The sequence below is a fragment of the Myodes glareolus genome, chromosome 13 (genome assembly GCF_982192425.1).
Source record: "Myodes glareolus chromosome 13, mMyoGla1.1, whole genome shotgun sequence".
Taxonomy (NCBI): domain Eukaryota; kingdom Metazoa; phylum Chordata; class Mammalia; order Rodentia; family Cricetidae; genus Myodes; species Myodes glareolus.
In genome coordinates this window covers 18,104,411-18,120,119 of record NC_142038.1, presented here as the reverse complement: position 1 = coordinate 18,120,119, position 15,709 = coordinate 18,104,411, and the positions used below count along the sequence as shown (strand labels likewise).

The 15,709-nt window shown below is 40.0% G+C and overlaps 1 protein-coding gene and 1 long non-coding RNA gene across 3 annotated transcripts in view; one reads left to right on the top strand and one right to left on the bottom strand.

Annotated features, from left to right (window-relative positions):
- Rab27b (RAB27B, member RAS oncogene family) overlaps nucleotides 1–15,709 on the bottom strand; it is a 150,334-nt gene that overhangs the window by 69,055 nt on the left and 65,570 nt on the right. The window contains exon 1 of one of the 2 annotated variants that reach the window (XM_085676453.2): nucleotides 7,570–7,592. The exons of the other annotated variant lie outside the window; for it this stretch is intronic. The gene's annotated coding sequence lies outside the window, so the exon portion shown is untranslated. Of the gene's footprint in view, nucleotides 1–7,569; nucleotides 7,593–15,709 lie in introns of those variants that run through there. 2 annotated transcript variants of the gene reach the window in all.
- Nucleotides 1–15,709, top strand: part of LOC148119962 (uncharacterized) — a 35,218-nt gene that overhangs the window by 6,972 nt on the left and 12,537 nt on the right. The window contains exon 2 of the long non-coding RNA XR_015734680.1: nucleotides 9,107–9,260. This is a non-coding gene — a long non-coding RNA (uncharacterized LOC148119962). The remainder of the gene's footprint in view (nucleotides 1–9,106; nucleotides 9,261–15,709) is intronic.

Below are 15,709 nucleotides of genomic sequence, written 5' to 3'. Positions count from 1 at the left end.
TTCAATAACCTTGCCAATAAACTGTTAAGTAAAAGAAAGCTGCATTTTAGAGAACTAAGTATATAGGAAAATATTACTTATTTTTATGTCACTATGTTGCCTAGTTTTATGTCAGCTTGGCACAAGTAAAATCCATCTGAGAGGAGGGAGCCTCAGTTAAAAAGCAATGCCTCCATAAGATCAGGCTATAGGCAAACCTGTAGGGCGTTTTCTTAATCAGTGATTGATGGTGAATGGTGCAGTGCATTGTGGGTGGTGCTATCCCAGAGCTTCTATAAGAAGCTCTATTATTTTACTATTAAAAATAATATTCTTCTGTAGCAACTCAGAGAATAAATGACAAAACGAAAGTCATTTTCGTGGTGAAATGAAAAGTGAAGTGGTGACCCCGGCTTCTATAAGAAAGCAAGCTGCGTAAGCCATGACGAGCAAGCCAGTAAGCAGCACCTTTCCATGGCCGCTCTATCGTCTCCTGCTTCCAGATTCCAGCCCTGCTTGAGTTCCTGTCCTGATTTCATTCAGTGATGGACGATGGTGTGGACATGGAAGCTAAGTGAACCCTTTCTTCACCAGCTTTTGCTCATGGAGTTTCATCACAGCCATAGTAACACTAACGAAGGCAGTCACTATGACAACATTCTGCATACAAAATAAATACATCCCTGTATCAGCCTGTGTATGACGTATTTAACAGTCATATGTTTAAAAGGTTACCTAGTCTGTGCTGAGTTTTAGAAAATCTGGTTGTTTTTAGCTGATCCATTAGAGGTTAGAAATACAGCTTGGGGAAAAGGAGGCAAAACACTACAAATGCTGGAATTAAAGGTGTGCACCACTACTCTTGGTGAGTTTTGTTTTGATAAGTATTATTGTGTTTAACGCTCTTTGTAAGATTCTTGGTCAGAAATGTCCTGTTTTGTGGTGTACTGGATGCGAGCGGGCTGCGACTTCTTGTTTTTTCTTGTATAAGTCTTCTTGTTTTCGATGGCTTTGAGTTAATTTATAAGTGTTGTCATGAAATTCTTAAAAGACTATTTAAAGCACAACTGATATCTGAGAATTTCTATTAATATTAGACTCAGGACAGACATGGTAGAGAATTCCCACAAGAAAATAGTGTGATTAATAACACTAAAGCTTGACCCTCTAAGTCTCAATCATAGTCCATTAGTTGTAGATGTTGGAGTCCTTGGTCCAAAGGGCTTGGCTTGTGATGACCTTGGAGTTTGGTGCCTACTTTTACTTTTAAACTTTCGTTTTGTCATTTATTCTCTGAGTTGCTACAGAAGAATATTATTTTTAATAGTAAAATAATAGAATTATCTGGCTGGATAATTCTACCAAATAATAGTGAAGTGGTCTCTATGCAGAAGAGAAAAAACAAATAGCCAGCCGGCAGGGAGCAGGGGTCATTACTAGCAGTCATCAGCAAGTGAAAACTAAAAGAACAGCTATGTGCTCGTCAATGTGGCTATCATTGGGGCCCGTTGAGACCGAGTGTCACAGAGGACACAGAACAGGAGAAATAGTGGATTCCTACTAGCACGCATGTAGATGGGCCTGACTGTTTTAGAAAACGAAAACCAACTAGATACACCCTGTCTTTAGGGCACAGTCGTTAGAACTTTGCAGTAAGTTTGCCAGACAGCATCTAGAGCACCTGCCTCCTAATCACAAATTTAAAAATTGTCCTCACGTCCATTAAGAATACAATTAAGAGTAATGTGCGTTTGTAAAACAGAATGCTACTCAGCAGCGAGAATGAACTCTGGCTGCAACAACACTAGTGAATTGCATTGACACAATTCTGAGTAACTCAATTCAAGCACAATAAATATATTCTGTAGAATTTCATACATAAAAATGCCTAAGTCGGACATATCCAATCCACAACATTACAAGTTAAGACAGTGGCTAATCTGTGAGGATTTAGGCTATGACTGAGGTGTGTCACAGAAGTTTCTAATAATGTTTTGTGTCCTCATTCATATGCTAGCTATGTGGTGTGTGTGTGTGTGTGTGTGTGTGTACTTTTCTTGTGTGCCATTCCTCCAGTTTTATGATTTGTGTACACTTGTGCCTTTTTTGTCTTTTTAATGAAAATCATCTTCAAATGCAAGAAAACAACAAAATAAAATTCAAATGAAACAGAGGCGAAAAGGGATGAAGAGCAAGATGAAGTGGAAGTCAGGCCAGCAGAGAGAAAGCCTGCCCTAACAGTCCCACTCCACACACAAAAAGATGATTCATTCACTGTGTATGTGGGAAAGCAAGAAGATCTGTTGCTCAAGAGAAGTCTTAATCCATTCACAGGATTAAGACCAAAGGAGAATTTCTTTCATGCCTGGAATGAGGTTTTGTGCTAGTCCTGAGCTATGGCTGGAGGAGCATCCTTCTAGTAAATACTCACAGGAAGCAGCTGGGGCTGTGGCCGCTCAAACTGCCATCCACTCAGAAAGATCACATTAATAAACTATGAGGAAAAGTAAGCAGAGTAGTTCAGTGGGAAATAAATATTTGGCAAACTACTGCTCGTGAGCTTTACTTGATCAAGGAATTCATGTCAGAGTCAGGAACTCCTATGATTATGTTCTGAGGCAAGAGGACTTGAAAATACATCACCCCAAGATTGCTTGGGGAGAGGTCAGAATGTGTCGCCATTTGGTGGGTAGGAGTCAGTGGAGGTAAGATGACGTCTTATGTATGGGCTTGAGAAGTCTGATGCCTGTCTCTGTCTTTGTTGAACTCTATTTCTGTTCAAGTTTAAACCACTCTATCATTCCCCCACAAAGAGGTTTAGATTGTCTCCTCCACCAAGTGATGCTATTCCTAAACTTCTGCTTGCCTTTAGTGTAGTCCCCAGGGGAGAAGCTGAAGTTGGTGTAATCCATACATATTTGACTGAGTATCATCGGCCCTGGGGGCAAAATTTCTTCTCTAGTGAGGTGCCATCTTATCTCACTTCCATAGAAAGCATAAATAATACCTGGTGTATACAAAGAACTAGAGAGTAAAACTGCAATCTGAGAATGTCATTTGGAAAACAATATCTGCAAAAGCTTTCTGCGGGGTGGGAGAGATGAGCAAGGCCTGCTCTTCCAAAGGGCCCGAGTGCAGGTCCCACCTGTGAGCCACCACACTCACCTGTACCTCCAGCTTCAAGGGATCTCAGGCTTTTTCTGACCTCTGATGGCAGCTGCACACACCTGGCTGATGCGGGAGAATTGTCTGTATTCTGTCAATCATATTTTAATAAAACGCTGATTGGCCAGGCAAGCAGTATAGGCGGGAAAACCAGACAGGAAGTAGAGGTGATGCAATGAGAACAGGAGAATTCTGGGAAGCAGGAAAGTTCCTCTGCCATTCCTGTCCAGACCACCGAAGAGGCAACATGTAAGCTGTCACACTGAGAAAGGTACTGAGCCCATTATGGCTAACATAGATAATGATAATGGATTAATATAAATCACAAGGATTAACAAGAAGCCTGACCTAATGGACCAATCAGCTTTATAACTTATAGAGATCTCTGTGTGATTGGTTTTCATTGGGGTTAGCCAACTTGTTGGGGTGCCGGGCGGGATAGATACCCCAACAAGCTGGCCCTCATATTACAGATGGCGCCCCACGTTGAGCGCCAATTATCGGCGAATCAATCCCACACCAGTTATGTTTTAAGGGGTTATTTATTTTGGGGGGTAAAACTTACATACACCATAAACCGTCAGGAAGGGAGCCTAGTCGCTGGAGCAGGAGCCGGGAGCAGGAGCCGGGACCAAGCACCAGAACCAAGAGCCAGAACCAAGAGGGCCTGATCCGGATCTGCTTCTCTTTTTAAAAGAGAAATATACCACGCCCCAGTGGGCTGGTATTTCAGCAGCTATTGGCTGACGGAGCGGAAGTCGCTCCCCGCTGCACTGTGGGCTCGTATTTCAGCGACTATTGGTTGAGGCAGCGGAAGTTACTCCCACAACACCTGGCATATGTTTATAGACATACAAATAATTAAAATAAGTCTTTACTAAAAAAAAAATACACACAGACATTTAAACATTCAAACTTTGTAAATTTTTCTATTGTCCAATACAAACTATTTGAAGAGTCTAGTTTAAAAGTGGTTATTCCAGTTAAATGTTACATTGAGTATTAAAAAATGGACTTGCTTTCGAAACTAATATTATCTCAATTATTGTCAATGCCACTCCTATGTTGGGAAGTTATATTTCATTATGTATTTAATAAGTCTTGCCTTTTTTCACATTTAGTGATGGAATGTGTATAACCATCAAAATAAGTGTATATGATCAGTTGTTTAAAAATTCTTGCCCACACACATTTGTGCATGTGTTCTTTTTTGTTTGTTTGAGACAGGATCTCTCTACATAGCACTGGCTGTCCTGAAACTCACTACATAGACTAGGCTGGCCTTCAACTCACAGAGTTCCATCTGCCTCTACTTATGAGGGCTGGGACTAAAGACATGTGCCACTAAGCCCAATGTGCATGTATTCTTATGTGTGTGTGCATATGTGTGCCTGCTCTTGGCCTCTCAGTACTGGGGTTACAGATACATGCCTCCTTGCTTGGGTTTTTCATATGGATATTGGGGAATCGATTCCAGTATTAATTGCTAATATTAACTCCCAGATCACATATTACTTATCAGACACAAAGTATATCTACAGAGGGTTAAAGTGGCCTTAATAAGTGAGTTTTGCTTGTGATGTTCTTATTTCTTACGGTTTAAGAGTAAAATGGAGAAGGCTTTAATTTTTTGTATAAAGAAAACAAGATACATCAGTATGCACATGCTCTCTCTCTCTCTTTCCTTTCTCTCTCTCTCTCTCTCTCCCTTTTTCTCTCCCCCAAGGAATACCACACATGAGAAGTGTTGACAATTGCATGAGCAAAAAGAGTTCCAAGAAAACACCACTTTGAGAAATGCTATTTCCATTATTGCAGTTAAAATTTACCGTGGGCATTAATACACTAATTTCTAAACCTCTTCATCCCAATTGAGTCTATCTTATCCTTAGTCATTTTACTATAAAAATTCTTTACATATGAATCATTTATTCCAGGTAGCATTTATTTCACACCAACTATATAAAATAACAAGAAAGGTATACACACATACCACCAATACAAAAATTATTTAATAGCACAATTCATATAAAAGTTGTGATTCCTGATCTCAAGAAGTTTATTCCTCTTCTTCATGTCTTAATTATTTGCTCAACAAACTTGGTGATGTCCTTGGTGTGGCTTTCAGATATATGTTAGGTCAGATTATTTTCCCCCTTTTACATCAAAGGTTTAAAAGTAACACATGTAAGTTTACATGCCTCAAATACACATTAGTAGGTAGTTTCATTAAATATTTAAGAAACACGGCAATCCTTGGGATTCATTTTTGTCAGATGCACCAGGAGCATGATAAATTTCAAGCCCACAGTACAAACTGAAAATTAATTTTACCAACAATGAGGAGGAGAGACACAAGGGATTGGAGACCATCAATGCATGCCTACATGGATGACAGGCATGTTCACCATTCTGACTCTGAGGATGGCTGCAGTCGTACATGCTCACATCAAAGCCTATCATGGTATACACTTTATTAATTTGTGACCCTACTGCACGTCAGTTTTGTTTCAATAAACTGTCAGGGGAGGAATGCAGACACTTATTAGCCCTTTGAAGACATCATCATCTTTTAGCTCAGCTCCTCTCCTCCCAGAATGCTCTGAGAGCTGCAATGTGGGCACCTGGTCTCTATGTACCTTCCAATGTTACTCCTATCCTAAATTTTCAGTGAGGTTTTAAAATCAATTGTTCTCTAATCTTCATTTCAATGCCGAGGAGCTTGACAGACAGATGAATAAAGTTATGATTGCTTAACCAGAACAACTGAAAATACTAGAATACATACAAGGATGGGTATGTTCCTCAAATAGCAGCTAATTAAAGACAGCTCAGTTTCCAAAAAAAAAATATTCTAGACATATTATATAGCTCATAAAACTTTGCTTAATTTTTAAATGATGAAGTGAATAATTAATTTATAATCACTTGCATATCCTTAACTAAAGTGACTCCAGCAGGCTTGCTCCCAAATGCTTGCCTTTGACTAATGTATCAGCTAAGTTTTCCTGAAATACTACTCTAAAATAAGTCACCCCAAAACTCCAAGGCTTAACAAAGGATCTACTCTATTGCTCAGCAGTCTGTGGTTAACTACTCCTTGCTGGGTTAAGACTTTGCTCTGTGCTCCAGGTTCAAGTTGAGTTAAAGTCTGTTCCATGTGTCTTTCATGCACCTGGGGCCAGATACTCTCTGATGCTCATTATCTGGTCCCCAGCTCTTCCTACTGGGGCATAAGCTACAGGGTCAAGAGCTCTTTTTGTACAGTCTTTAATGGCGGATGTGAGAAGCAACAGATAGACTAAGCAGACAATGGTCTTGAGGCTAATGCTCGGTAGTGTATGGGAACTTGTCCAACTATAGCATTGGTCAAAACAGGGAGGTCCTGTAAACTCACCAACAGCAGTGACAGCATGGGAAATGTTACATGAAGGAACTAAATGATTCCTAAACTATTACATAAAATATCATGACATGTTTTCTAGAAATTGGAAAGCAAAACACACAGAAAATGAGTTAATGATGCTAATTCTATGAAACGGCTTCATAACTGGGAAATGTTTACCCCAAAGAACTATCATGTGCTGTAGTTGTATGCTCCATTTCCTTATGTTAAATTATTGAGTTCACTTTGAGCACAGACAGATACATATTGATTGTGATTATTTTCTGTTGCTTCAACTGATTCCTAATATTTCTGCTATTTAAATGTGTATGTGTGTCGTCTTGAGCCAGAAGTGTTGTGAGGCTTATGTGTGCTATAGACACAACAGTCATTTTATATTTGTATGTTAGAAAAATCTATTAATTTTCTTTGGTTAATAAAAGCAATGACAAGACCAATCACCAATAAATGTTAAATCTATCCATTAGTATGTATGCATTTGAATGCATGGGTACATGGTATGATTTTATCTGTGAGTGGCAAACATTTCTATGCTCTTTAATGTCTTTACTCTTGTATTAATCAAAGTCGAGATCTTCTTGGCCTCTCAAGTATTGTTTGACAGAGGGTTTAGTTTGGCTAATAACATGTGACAAAGATGATGTAAATGACTTTTATGAGAAACTTCCATTTACTGGGAGGTACACATTCTGTCTCAGAGGTTGTATGGCTCATGTATTTGAATAGCTGGTCCCCAGCTAGTGGCACTGTTTGTGGAATCTTTGGACATGGGGCCTCGTTGGCAGATAGGGACATAAGAGTGGAGCTGGAATGTTCCAGGCTCCACTTCGGTTGAGTTCTCTCTTTGTCCCTGATCTATAGAGATGTGCTGGTGTCACACGGCCTGTGCCTGGTGCCAGAACAGCGCCGGCCACGTCAGTACATCCTGAACCATGAGTCAGAATAAACCCTTCCTCCCTAAATTGCTTCTGTCAAGCATTGTGACACAGTGTACAGTGATTGTAGAAGGGTGGGCTGACCTGGAGAAGCCATGGACCAGGAACTGCCAAGACCTGGAATGTCACTCACGTAGTCATGGGAGTGACAGCTGCCTTGGATGTATGTCTGGATCTACCTAAGTGAAAAAGAAACAGCTCAGACACAGGATCACTTGTTACTACAACATGATTGTGCCTCTCTGGGTAATTACAAACATAGATTGTTAAGTGGCAAACAAGGAACAAATTTTAAATATTTAAGTTATTATACACACACACACACACACACGTATATACATATATTCACATGTATGTGAATGAAATATTCATGATAGTTACAATAGAAACTCCTTGGGGTTTTGACTGACTTTTATCAGGGCTTAGCATGTAATATGTTCAAAATTAATTCCCGTTTTTATAAAACAAAAACAGACTAAGGATAAGATAAAAACCTGAAATGCCAAACCAAGTACCATATATTAAGAGATAGATTGCATCCCAGGAAGACAAATTTATTTTCTGGGCTCTTTTTCTCATTTTCAAAATTTACTTCGAGGCAAGTACACATTGAGGACAGAAATGGCCAGACCGTGAGCCTCAATGAGTGTTCAAGATGAAAGCAATAGGACATCATTAAACAGACATTATAGGTGCCATGCCAACTCCACAGAAGTATAATTGCCTATTTGCACTCAGCATTTAAAAATGGGCCTTTTTTTCCTGGAATTGGCAGTAGAATGATGACGTAGTAGAGTTAGGAAAGAAACTGGTTGTGTCAAAGACTGGGGTCTTCCTGATGTGAGTCAAGTTACTGGGGTCACACCTGTGATGCCCCAAGTGCTGGGGAGGTCTGCCTCTCAGACCTGTCCTTTAAGACCCTGGTTCCCCTAACAACCCGATTCCACCAGACAAAGAAATCAGGCTAATGCTAGATTTAATAATCTGTCTTTCATTTTCACTCCAAATAGTTCCCCAATTACAATTTTTTTAATTTAAAAAATATAATTAAAATACCACAACTTGATCTTTTCTAATTTTGGTGTTGCAAGCTTTAGAGAATGGATACAGTCATTTACTTACCACCATCATCAAGATAAAGAGCACTTTGACCAATCCACAAGGTTCTTGCCTGTTCATTACCTCTCCCTGTTCCTATAGTTTTCTTTGCAAAAACATCGAACGAATAAACTAACACGGGATGTATTTTGCCACTACAATTTCACTACAATTATCAAAATACAATTTTAAGCCATTCCCTGTCATTTCTCAAAGTATATTTCATTTCTTCTTAAATATTAGGTGTGTATTTTCACTTGTTTCTACAGTTAATGTTTCTTATGCTCTAATTCTTAACGCAAATTCTCCACATTAACTAATTACCTGAAACATCAGTAGAGTGTATTTCTTTGCAATTTAGCACATCTGCCCCCCATTACTTTGTTTGTTCTAGTACTCCTACATTCTTAATTTCAGATCTGGGCTTGACTTATTGGTCTTCTGAAAAGCAAAGCTCATAGCAAACCTTGCGTTAAACCTATCCTCTAATATCAGAATTGTTTTTTTTTTTCTTGCCAACCAGGCTGTGCAGAGTCCTTGAAGTGAGACAAGTAGAAAAATGGTTGCATGTTGATCCTCCTGATGAGAACTGAGAGGTCCTATCAAGATGTGTTGGGAGAAGACCAGTAACCCATCTGTAGGCTGTGCTCAACTTTATCCGCTGGTGCAATGGAAAAGTGAGTGGTGCTACTCTTGATTAATGCATATGGGAAATGGAAGATGTGCTTTCTGGAGATGGTATGCTTCATTGGTATGGATTTGGAAGAGCAGACTGAGGCGGGAATTGTACCTTCCCATTGACTCACTGATCATAAGAGTCACTGCTGAAGACTTCTTTTTGTCCCAGAATTAGTAACACAGGGAGAATACCCAACATCTAAAGAAGCAGCTGATTTGTGGGAGGAGCTGTTAAATTCAGTTTGGTTTTTTTTTTTCCTGCTGTAAACATTGCAAAAGAGAGATTCTGGCATCTTTTTTTCAAGTGTGTGTGTGTGTGTGTGTGTGTGTGTGTGTGTGTGTATGCTCTTTTTGAGGTGAGAGTCCTGTAACTGAAGCTAGCCTTGAACTCCTGATTCCAGCCTACAGAGATCATAAGTATGTACCACCACATGAAGGTGAAATGTCTTTTGAGATCCGAAAAAGGCAGTAGAATTCTTAACTTAAGTCAAAGTGATGATTTGGTATTAGCTGTATGTTACTTTCTGAGAATCCCAGGGAACCCATCCTGTCTCCCAGTGATTCAGAGCCAGAAGTGCCCAAAATGAAGTACAAATCTTTTATATGAAGAAGATTCTTTTTTATAACATTAGTGGTCAAGTTATTGATCACTAAAACCTCATAGATTCTCAAAGTAAATATTATTTCTAATACCCTTGTTTCAGCAGAAAGTTTTTTCTAAAAAAAAATAGGCACTAAGCACAGATGTGGTGTAGAGACAGACATGTCGCCCAAACACCCATACACATACCAAAGAAAATAACCACAACAACAAAACAAAAAGACAGTCAAATAGAACCAGCACAAACGGATTTGTGGTTTAAAACAAACAAACAAAATAAGCTTCAACGCCCACTGTTGAGTTCCTGTAAGTCCTTTCTTCTGTGACAGGAGTGGTGCAAACCTATTCTTTTTCTTCGGGGCTCAGGTGAATACAGCCCCACACCTAACACATCCTGCATGCCCAAGTCACACTGGAAGTTAGAAACATTTCATGTGGCTGACTATGAAAATAAATAAGCAAGCAAATTAATAAATAAACCTCAGAGCTGCAGGATGATTCTGATCATTTCCATCCCTGTAGTTCCTGTAGTGATAACCCTTGAACCATAAATTTAAACCTTTGAAATATGAATGCGACTGAAATTATGTTGGATTTTCTTTTATTTTTCACTTAAGTATTCTATGTCTGTGTAGACTTGGAATCAAAGTGAAGAGTAGAACGAGGAGATAAAAGAGACGAGTCATCTAATCATCCTGTAGGACAAACCACAAGCTATACAAAGCAAGGTCCATGCCTCTCCAAGAACCATCTTCCTAAGAGCACAGAGATGCTACATTCATCAGACGGCATACCTCATGGCTAGTTTACAGTCCTTGACCCAAGGCTGAGCACGTGCTGTCATTGTATTTCAAAAAACTGACACTTTGTAAAGAGCAAAGAATGCAGGCATGAGAACAAAAAATGACATGAGAAGTGAGAAGTGTTTCCTTCTCTGAAGGGAATCCCATACCTCTTAAGCAAGTGAACTGAATATGACGTTCATCTTCATCACAATGAGTCAGGATGAGACATTGGTTGAAGATGTTTGTCCCGAGAGTGGCTTGGCAGAAGGGAAACATGCTCCAGCCCCTGTCTTTTACTGAGATGTGTTCTATTCTGAGACCCCTATGACTACTTCAAGTTGCATGTAACTGACTCCTACATAGATTTACCCCATACACATATACCTATCTAAAGACTTTAAAAAATCAAAGCAATAAGAAGGAATCATTTAAAAAATATCCCTGTACACACGCCCGTGCGCACACACGCACAATTAAACCAACACAAATATGATTTCCTTTTTTATTTTTCTAAAAATATCCTACATTCTGTCAAACATCATTATTATTTATATATCAAGTTAACGTTTTATTTAAAGACTTTAAATCTTACCAGGCAGCGGTGGTCCGTGTCTTTAATCCCAGCACTCAGGAGGCAGAAGCAGGTGGATCTCTGTGAGTTTAAGGCTCACCTGGTCTACAAGAGCTAGTTCCAGATAGCTAGAACTGTTAGACAGAGAAAAACCCTGTCTCAAAACAAAAACAAAAACAAAACAAGACAAAAGATGCTTTAAATCAAGTGGCGATGTCTAATCCAGACAGGTTCCCTGAGGGCTTAGAAATGCTTATTGTTTACTATGAGCACTGGGTACTCTTCTAAAGGACATGGGGTTGGGTCCCAGCACCCATATGGTAGCTCACACCTGTCTGTAACTCCACTTTCAGGGAATCCAACAGCTTCTGGCTTATGATGCATCAGGTATCCGAAGGTCCACCTATATACATACATGCTAGCAAATACCCATATCCATAAAATAAAAACAAGAAGTGACTTTCTTAGAGATTTTGAATTAGATACTAATTATTCTTGCTAAATATTATTGCTATATTTCATGAATACCTTTGATAGGAAAAGGTTGGTAGAAATGTTTTCATATGCCAGATTGAGCTTATAAAATTAGGTTAGCAGTTTTCATTTTGGCCATTTGAAGTAAAAAATAGGGAAATTTAAAAGTAGCTTTTAAAATTAGGCACAATAAGAAATTACTCTTGATAGCAAAATCAGAACAATTATAAAAGTGCTATATTAAAAGTTATTTGAAACATTTTTATTTTAGTCCCTAGACTTCTCAATTTAATATTTTCAGAACACAACTGTCTCTGGGTCAGTTTGAAAGTGATAAGCCTCTCATTTTCACAGAGCAGTTTCTACCCACCTAATTCAAGCATTTAGCATCCTAATTTATAATTTCTAAGGAAATAAAAATAGATAGTGTCTCTGAAACACTATTACTCCTCAGCATGAGCTCCAGTGTCTCTAAGCCTTGTCTTCAGTTTAGGAATGTTCACTTCATAAAACTGAAAGTATCTGGTGAACGGGAAAGTTAACCTTGAGACCAAACTCAACTCTATTAACAATTAATAACAATTATCTACTACTCTAATTGAAGAAGATGCCTGAGGCAAATCACTTGCATCCATAATCACATGTACATACATTTACACATATCTGCATACATACACACACAAGATCACATCATCCCCATTTTGAGCATATAGCATGTGATCCCTTAAGCACACTAATTATGTCAATATTTTCAAGTCCATATCTCTGAATCATTTATCATTATTATTATTACTTAAAATATAGGTCTTGGACCACACTGAGAAGATCAACAGTGCTCATAGATTCTCTAAGAAAAGGAGAGGATCCATCACCATTGATTAGTATGAACATTGCTTTGTGCTTTAAAGATGTACCTGTGTGTTGTCAAGTTGAGAGTGAAGAGTAACTATCACATCCTGTCTCAGCATGACGACATTTTGTTTCTTTGCAGTACCAATGACTGAACTTAGAGCCTCTTACAGTCTAGGCAAGCTCTCTGTTTCAATTTTTAACTCTACAGGATTTAGAATTGCCATCAAAACATCCCTCTAGGTTGTGAGAGGGTGTTACCAAATATGTTTAATCAAGGAGGAAGACACATTCAACTCACAGTGTTGAATGTGTACAACACTGTCCTATGACTAGAGCTCCAGACTGAATAAAAACAAAAAAGGGAAGGCAGGTTGAGAGCCATCCAACCATCTCCTCCCTTTTTCCTAACTTTGAAGGAATATGAATAACTGTCTAGATGCTCCTACTTTCAAAACCTCCCTGCCATGGTAGACTTGGTAGACTGTATCCTCAAATTGTGACCCAATAGAACCTTCCTTTCCTAAAGTGCTTCTGCCAGAAATTTAGTCATTGATGAGAGAAGCAACTCATTCACTACCTCTGAGTTAGATGCAAGACTTTTGTTTCTCAGGATCTTACTAAATTGCCCTAGTTAATAGCCCAGGCTATTCTTAACTTTCCATCCAAGTGCCAGAACCTCCGGAGGATACAGGTTTCCCTATGCAGTCCATGTAACACGTACCTAAGACCACTAAGTGAGTCAACTTTAAATACAATGGAATGCATCATGGATGCATGGAAAAGACAACTATAAAATCTCTAATAGCAAATAGTCATTATTGCAAAAGAAATAAGTTGTAAAATTTATAGCTGGAAGCAATCAATGTTTCAACTATGTTTCTAGCTTTTCTGCAATGAAATCTCACTGGGAATCCACCCATGAGTTTTCTCTGGTTATCTCTCTGACATTCGATGTTCCCTTTCCTTGCCTGGGACAGCACCTGCAGCTGAATATGAAGGAGACTTGTGGAGAGTGTTATTCTTTTGCTTTGGTCCCTTTAAGGGCAAGCCATGCACACTCCCAGCCACTTCTGACCTCCTGGTCGCCATCTTAACTCTTCCTTTTCTGTCCCTCTCTCTCGGCGTGTGCACACATGTCTCCTCTGTCTCTAAGTTTTTATGTCTCTATGTCTCTCGGTCTCTGTCTCTCTGTCTCTTCTTTAAGTAATAAATCTTTAGCTTTATGTATAGCCATATGTCTATTTACTCCGACGTCCGCCGCAACCACCCGCCTGCTCTCCGGGCTGCATGGCGGGACCAACTTGCCACCCTGGGGATCTTGCAGGGACCCACAGCTGTCCTTGTCGGACTAGCGGCTGCTCTGCGGGCCTGCCGGGGAACATGCCAACATTAAACAACAATAGAGAGTGCCTAGCGATCTGATCCTGGGTGGACCACACTACCCGCTAGCTGAAGCTGCAAGGAGGAGGCTCAGTGTGCTCTTGGATTGAAGGCTCTCCTGGAACCTTCTTCAGTTTGGTCACAGCCAGTGACAACCAAAGCAGAACAAATAAACAAAGAACAAAACTATTCACCCACAACCCTTCAAATATGCACACACCCAAAGGAAATTCCCCATATATCCTTCATCCAGAGATCCACTCGTTTGGGTAGCTCGCCCAGTTGTATTTATAAGTATGATAAGATCCTCTTCCCACATAGGCCGAACAGTTGCATGTAGTTCATCTGTCTCTTACTGCACTTTAAGGAATTAATTGGTCTTCTTCCTTTGACTCTTACAACCTTGACAATTTTGGAGATTTTCCCTTTTCACGCTGTCAGTTGTCTCCCAGCTTGGGTTTATCTGATGTTTCCTCATGATTTATTGTCTTCTCACCATCTACTTTTACTGGCATACAAATGTCATGGGGAATCTCGTTAAAGCCCAGGTTCTGATCCAATTAGACTGTGGTGAGATCCAGCTTTCTCCATTTTTAACAGGCCCCCAGGCCATCCATGGTGTTGAGCTTGTTTTAAATAGGAACAGCCCATTAGACACTAACTAGGAAGAGGGGGATAGAATTGGTACTGATTGCTGGCTGGGACAGGGAGTGTTGACTGCCAGCTTGACAAGGTCGAGCAGCACATGGAGGATAAGCCTATCCGCACATCTGTAGCAGACTATCTTGATGCTAGTCATTGAGATGGGAACACCCACCGGCTGTGGGTGGGAAGGGAGTTGAGCCCTAGCAACCATGCACTCATTGCTCATTTCTGACTGCTATTTCGTGTGACCAGCTCCCATTGCTGTGACTGCCTTGTCACGATCCACTAAAACCTGGCACTATGAGATAAACACACCCCTTTCTCCCGTTAGCTGCTTTTATAAGAGCAACAGGAAAGGTGCCTAAGTGAGCCATCTTCCCCTTCATCATGGCTGGTACCTCAGTCCTTCAGGACTGTTTAATACAGTCCCTTCCAAAGATCCAAACTTCTTCCAAACTGTGGATTTGAGCACCAGAAAGTCCGAACGTAAAGAACAAGCTGCCCAAGGAGAGAAGCAATTAATTGTTTTCTCTAGCTGTGACACCTAGGAGCCACAACAGTGACCAGAATAGTGAGATATTCCTGACGGTGTAGGAAGTGGCACTCCCATGCTGGTCATAACCAATAGATGTCTAATAAGATTTACAGCTCACTCAATAGGAGGAAAATCATTCCTGGCACCAAAAACCTAGTCAACTTCCTGGGGCCCGTGAGATCATGGCTCTTAGAAGGAAATCTACTACCCCCACTTCGTTAATCCAGCATAATTACTAAGTATACCCTAATTCTTATCCTTTCACCCAACTGGAGACCATTATAGGAACCCACAACCAGATGCAATACAGAGGTGTCAGGATCATGGCGGGGGGGGGGGGTCTTATCCCTAACGGACATGCATTTATCTCTATCTCACCTCTTGCAGATTCAGAAAACATTTTGGAAATGAGGTGGCAAGAGCGTAAGGGCCAGATTACCAGGAAATCTGCTCTGAAACACTCTTGTATAGAAAGTGCTGCATAAATAAGATCTGAAAAGTGGTAGCATCTATGGGCGTACTAACAAAGAAGGGAAAAATCTCACTGGGTCATACCTCTGAATAAGGAACTACAGGCAACAACTGGCTGCAGAGAGATAGAGAGC